This window comes from Gobio gobio, assembly GCF_949357685.1.
Source record: "Gobio gobio genome assembly, chromosome: 24".
In the NCBI taxonomy this organism is placed as follows: domain Eukaryota; kingdom Metazoa; phylum Chordata; class Actinopteri; order Cypriniformes; family Gobionidae; genus Gobio; species Gobio gobio.
In genome coordinates this window covers 39,218,584-39,225,357 of record NC_137120.1, presented here as the reverse complement: position 1 = coordinate 39,225,357, position 6,774 = coordinate 39,218,584, and the positions used below count along the sequence as shown (strand labels likewise).

At 32.3% G+C, this 6,774-nt stretch overlaps 1 protein-coding gene across 4 annotated transcripts in view; it reads left to right on the top strand.

The window, feature by feature from the left end:
- Positions 1 to 6,517: 6,517 nt before the first annotated feature.
- mmadhca (metabolism of cobalamin associated Da) overlaps positions 6,518 to 6,774 on the top strand; it is a gene marked incomplete at its 3' end in the record, with an annotated part of 19,511 nt that continues 19,254 nt past the window's right edge. For 2 of the 4 annotated variants that reach the window (XM_079807567.1, XM_079807568.1), the window contains exon 1: positions 6,530 to 6,611. Of the gene's footprint in view, positions 6,612 to 6,774 lie in introns of all 4 variants that reach the window. The other 2 variants (XM_079807566.1, XM_079807569.1) reach the window with 2 other exon arrangements.

The window sequence follows — 6,774 nt, the reverse complement described above, 5'->3', positions numbered from 1 at the left end:
TAATGGAGTTTCTAGTGTGATGAGAAGGAAGATATAATCATATACAGTTTAATATCTGCTGCAGACAAATGCCAAGTAATTAGGATTCTGATCACGATTCAGATTTGAACTGGTGCTGCTCCTGTGTCGTGTTATGAGACTCAAGCACAGCAGGCGATGCCTCTGAATTATATTATTTCGCTCATATACTCACAAAAAAAAGGCCCACGTTAGATAGAAGTTGCCATTTCTGATTATCAGATAATTTGTTTTAATGATTCATTGGACTCAAAAGTATTCCCAGAAGTCTGCATTGTATTTGAAGTAATCTTGCTTGCTAGCACATAGCAACACATTTAAAGGGATAGTTCACCCAAAATGTTAAATTAGCCCATGATTTACTCAACCTCAAGCCATCCTAGGTGTATATGACGAATCAGACGAATACAATTTGGAGTTATATTAATAATATCCTGGCTAATCCAAGCTTTATAATGGCAGATGAGATTTTGAAGTGCATCTATCCATCATATAACTGCTCCACACGGCTCTAGGTGGTAAATAAAGGCCTTCTGAAGTGAAGTGATTCGTTTGTGTAAGAAAAATATACATATTTATAACTTTATAAACCAGGGCTCGACATTAACGCTTGTCCGGGACAAGTGGATTTTTTGAAGGGGCAAGTGAAAAACTATTTTACTTGCCCGACGGACAAGTATCCTGGTTAAAACGTCAAAACAAAAAATAACTAGGGAATCACCAAAGTGTAATAATGATTCTGCATTCAGTGTAAGTGGAGATCGATAGTGGATAATAATATAAAACCAACTGACGTTAATAAGGTTGAGCTGTTGAGGCTCGCGCAGCCTCTCGAGGAGAAAATCAGAAAACAAATGAGCGCCGCTCACACACAGAAACTCAGTTAACACACACAGTTAAAATTGTGCAGTTTTTATATTTATAACATATGATACAGTTAAGCAACATGACACTAACAAGAGTGTTGTTTTCCTGAATACCATCACGACTGAACATGACACTGATTTCATACGCCAGCTCCATAAACAATTTAACATTAAGTCACTTACATTTTAAATGCAATATGGACTGTTTTTGTTCCATTTCAGCTGCGAAAACAGTTCCAAACAAATATCACAGCAGAACCGTAACACATCTCACAGCAACAGCGTGTGTGTTAGAGAATGATTCAGCGTTTGAATGAATCGGTTGAATCAAAGATTCACTGACCTATTCGTAAACGACCGCCTGAATCATCTTCTGATTAAATCATCGCCTGAATGAATCAGCGTTTGAACGAATCGACTCAATGACTCACTCAGTAAGAAGGTCCACCTACTGGTGGTTTAGTTTAATTTTTCCAACATTTCTTATTTGTATATTCAAAAATATTTCAAATCTCATAACATTATTTAATGCAGTTGTAATTTTTCAATGTAAATAATTTAATTTGATTGGTAACAGCCTATAGTCTTATTCTAATTTAATTTATAGATCAAATTTAAAAATATAAAATGAAAGCTTAAGCATATTCTATATTTAATAAGATTATGAAAAAAATGTCCTTTATTAAAAGGTAAAAATATCACAAATATGCATATTTAAATATGTCAAAGCTGATTGAACACTGGTGAGAATATTGCTTCAGAATAATTATATTTACAAAAAAAAAAAAAAAAATCAGGACAAGCTAATTTTTTACTCGGACAAGTGAATGACAGATTGCACGAACCGGCTTAATGTCCATCCCTGTATAAACTAAAATAACTGACAGACGGTCGTACGCATTGATTTACGGCAAAAGAGTAAAGGCCCTTTCACACCGTAATGCGTAACGAAAAAGTGAATATTTCGTGCGAATAGTTCGCGTCAAAACCATTCACATCAGCCGCGACACGAATTTGCGACGTCTGTGACGTTTCAGAGCTCCAACATCCCAAAACATTCACAGGGACAGCTGAGAAAACACGGACACTTCATCCAGTGAAGACGAGTTTTTCATTTTCTTTAAAAGGCCGAAAAGAAGGTTTTGGATGCACCCAGTCTTACACTGGTCATGTTTGGTTGGATCACAGATGGAGGGGTTTGAGTTTGTTGTCCAGTCCAGTATTTATTTGAACCGCGAGAGGCGTCAAGCGAGTCTTACGTCGTGCCACAAGTGACTCTTTTGGCGCGAGTCGACCTGCTTAGACATTATTTTTGTTTATAAAGTTTTAAATATGGATACAAAAACACGTTGCTTTGCTTCAGAAGGCCTTCATTAACCCCCCACCCCTGGAGCTGTGTGGAGCAGTTATATGATGGATAGATGCAATTTTTTGGGCTTCCTTCAAAATCTCATTCCCCAATCACTGCCATTATAATGCTGGGAAGAGCCAGGACATTATTAATATAACTCTTATTGTATTCGTCTGAAAGAAGAAAGTCAAATACACTAGGATGACTTGAGGGTGAGTAAATCATGGGATAATTAAAAATAAATAAATTTTTAAACCAGTCAGAAGTGTTAAAACCACATTGCAACATGCCTGAACGTGAAAGTAGCCTTACATTTTCTTCAGAATGAATAATTAGTTACATAAATAAAACAAATAAGCTAATTATAATAGTAATTATGTAATCAATTTCGTACAGCATTTACAAATGTTGGATCAATACACTTTAAAACAACTTTGCGACTCGTATACATCAGTATAGGGTAGAGTGAGGGGAAAAAATAACCACTAGATAAAATCAAGATACGTTTTTGTTGTTGCTATGGACTACATTGACGATGTGATGTAGTTTTGACCGCGAAGCTTACACTGTTGAGGTAAACTCTCAGGTTACCTGAGAGAAAACGGATTTCACTAAGTGATAGCTATCATTTATAACAGTAAGAAAAAAGTTTTCTGATCCATTTCTCTTTTTAAAATCTCCTCACGAACGTCCGTTGTCAGTTGTCACACACCTGCCCATTTAACGACGCTCGTTTCAGTGTTGCCAAGTCTGGAATTGGGCAGCATTTGCTTTTGCTGTGGGTTGTTTGTTTGTAGCCTATAGTCCACAGGTTTAAAATGTCTTTACTTTATCAATATTTCTCCCATCCCCCGTTTTGGCGCATTTTGGCCGTGATTTCGCTACTTTTGATTAGCAATTGGAGGGGTTTTGTTGTTCAGACCTGGCAACCCTGTCCATCGGTTCAGCCTGCGTTTTAAAGCTTTAAAGCTTGTTGTTTTGCAGAACATCACAGTTTTATATGAGAAGAGCAAGGCCTGTAGTTAGGGATTACTTGTTATTTAAGGAAAATATAGTTATATTTTCAGAATGACATAATTTTTTGTCAAAACATAGTCTGTGGGGTAAAACCATAGACTGTAAAAAGGGTAAAACGCCATCATACGTATCCTAAATACGGTATTTACCATGTTCTGAACATCACATTCTTTGTTTTTCCTTCAAATGTAATCTAACTAGGTGGTTGAATAAAAATATTTGGACTTTATGTTTAAAAATTACCTCAGATTAGCATGAGCTAACTAGTTAGCCAGCCAGCCAGTTAGCATCAGCTAAATTTAATATATAATTATATAATTTTATATATATATATATATATATATATATATATATATATATATATATATATATATATATATATATATATATATATATATATATATATATATATATATATATATTAGAAAAGGTTTATTTTCATGGTTCATGAATAAATTTTCATAATTATTTTGGCCTGTCTTTATAATTTTAAGCTAAACATACGTGTACTCTGATTGCTTTATATGTTTACAGCAACAACAAAAAAGTATTTTGCTGTAAACATATACAGCAAATTGCTTTGTCGGAGTGGGGGCATTTTTTACGGTCTATGGGTAAAACCGCCTTCGTATGAATTAAATTTTTGTTAAAAATCTAATAACATGGAAACTGGATATTTTTCATTCTTGGTTTATGTCATTATCACTGAAAAATATGATAACTAGCCTATTCTAGACACATTTAACTTTTGTTTCACAGAAAAGTTACAGAGTCCTGTTTCCCCCCTACTATTGTGTGGAGATGTTTTTAATCTAAACAGTAGTTTCTAGCGAATATAAATTCACAATAACGCGAAACTGCTTTGGTGTGCATTAGCATGTTGACCTTGCAGTGAAGGGAGATGGTCACGCACCCGTCGCAAAGACCTGCCGACCTGCTCGCCCAGATGCCAGATGGTGGCTGCTAGTGTTGCAGATGCAAGTGTGTGTGTGTGTGTGTGTGCAGAGAAAGAGAGAGACAGCGAAAGCCTCTGGCCCAAACCTCTCTACATTTCAACTCTGTTGTGAGGACACGTCAGTGAGTCTTCACCCTAACAGGCTTTTCTGCCCAGCTGACACATTTTCGCCCTGTCTAACCTTCCAATGCAGCGACATTCACCTCATATGACAGCCTTCCGCTCCTTTATAACCCAACGACTTCTTTTTCTGTCTCTTTGATATCTGACGTTGTTTTCTGCTGTTTTATCGTCAATTATTTAGTGCCATTAGGGTTACATGTGTGCCACAGTTGCAGAATAGCAAGCGTTTGCTTTTGCTGACACCTAGTGGACGCTATTGGTCAACGCATGCGCCATTTTGACGCAATCCACGAATACGATTTCATAGTGACAACAATTAATAAAATGTAATGATGATGATGATGATGATAGCTTATGTAATGATGATATTAATAATTATCACCACTTCTCAATGTACTAAAAAATACAGTCAAGACAATTGAACTGTAAAAAAACTGTTTTTTTGAATTTTTTTATATAATATATATTATAATATAATATACATGAATACTAATATACATAAAATATCAAACATTTAAAATTGTATTATAAAGTTATATTTTATTATTATATTTTGTATATGTTGTTTTGCTGTACTGATATATTAATTATATATTTTTTCACAGCATTTTTATTAATAATAACAGATAATAAAATGTAATGATGATGATGATAATATTAATAATTATCACCATTTCTGAATGTACTAAAAAATACAGCCAATACGATTTAACTGTAAAAAAACAACAACTTATAAACAACATTTTTTAGCATTTTTTATATAATGTATATTATAATTACAATATTGTAATTGTGTTTCATTTAGATTGTTTTGCTTATCATAAAGTATATTATATTTATTAAGACATTTGTATTATTATTATAATAGTGCTGTCAAATGATTAATCACATCCAAAATAAAAGTGTTTACATAATATTATGTATATAGAAATACACACATATATATTTAAAAAACATTTTTTATATTTAATATAATTTTATGAATATATACGGTATATACATTAAACAATATTTCTTAATGTACGTGTGTGTGTATGTGTGTATATATATATATATATATCGTAATTATACACAGTACACACATATTTTATGGAAACACAACATTTTATTTTGGATATTAATCGTTTGATAGCCCTAGTTTATAATTAAATATGCTTAATATTATTGTGTAACAATATATATATTATTATATAGGCTATTGTTACACTAAAAATAAAACATCAAACATTTAAAAGTTTAATTATAACGTTATATTTTATTATTATATTTTGTATATGTTGTATTGCTGTACTGATTTATTAATTATATATTTTTTCACAGCATTTTTATTAATAACAACAGATAATAAAATGTAATGATTATGATGATATTAATAATTATCACCACTTCTCAATGTACTAAAAAATACAGCCAAGACAATTTAACTGTAAAAAAACCAACAACTTATGAACCATTTTTTTTGGTGCATTTTTTTATTTAATATATATTATAATAACAACATTGTAATTTTGTTTTGTGGTACATTTAGATTGTTTTGCCTATCGTAAAGTATATTATATTTATTAAGACATTTGTATTATTACGTTTATAATAATAGTGCTGTCAAACGATTAATCACATCCAAAATAAAAGTGTTTACATAATATTATGTATATAGAAATACCCACACACACACACACATATATTTTTTAATATATAATATAATTTTATAAATTTACGGTATAAACATGCGAATATTTCTTATTGTACGTGTGTGTATATACATCGTAATTATACACAGTACACACATATTTTATGGAAACACAAACTTTTATTTTGGATATTAATCGTTTGACAGCCCTAGTTTATAATTAAATATGCTTAATATTATTGTGTAACAATATGTATATTATTATATAGGCTATTGTTAATTATTAATCGTTTGATAGCCCTAGTTTATAATTAAATGTGCTTAATATTATTGTGTAACAATATGTATATTATTATATAGGTATTGTTACACTAAAAATAAAACATCAAACATTTAAAATTGTAGTATAAAGTTATATTTTATTATTATATTTTGTATATGTTGTTTTGCTGTACTGATATATTAATTATATATTTTTTCACAGCATTTTTATTTGATTTATTTGCGTTTTTTCCCCCGCTGCTTTTCTACGTTGCGGCGCTCCGTCATGACGTCATGACGTCCAGCGTGCGGACGTGATGATCAGCAGACCCTGGAGAAGGCGAACGCGGTGAGTGAGAGGAACACGCTGTTCTTTACCTCGAAAACACGGTAAAAATAACGACACATCACGATTAAACCCGTGTTGTGTAGATCTGTGATACCGGAGGAGCGTCTCGGCGACCGTTTAACGCGAATGTCACGTGTTAGATGAGCTTTAATCGTGTTTGAAGGGAAAGCGAGCGGATCATAACAGTGTTTACAAGCTGATTTA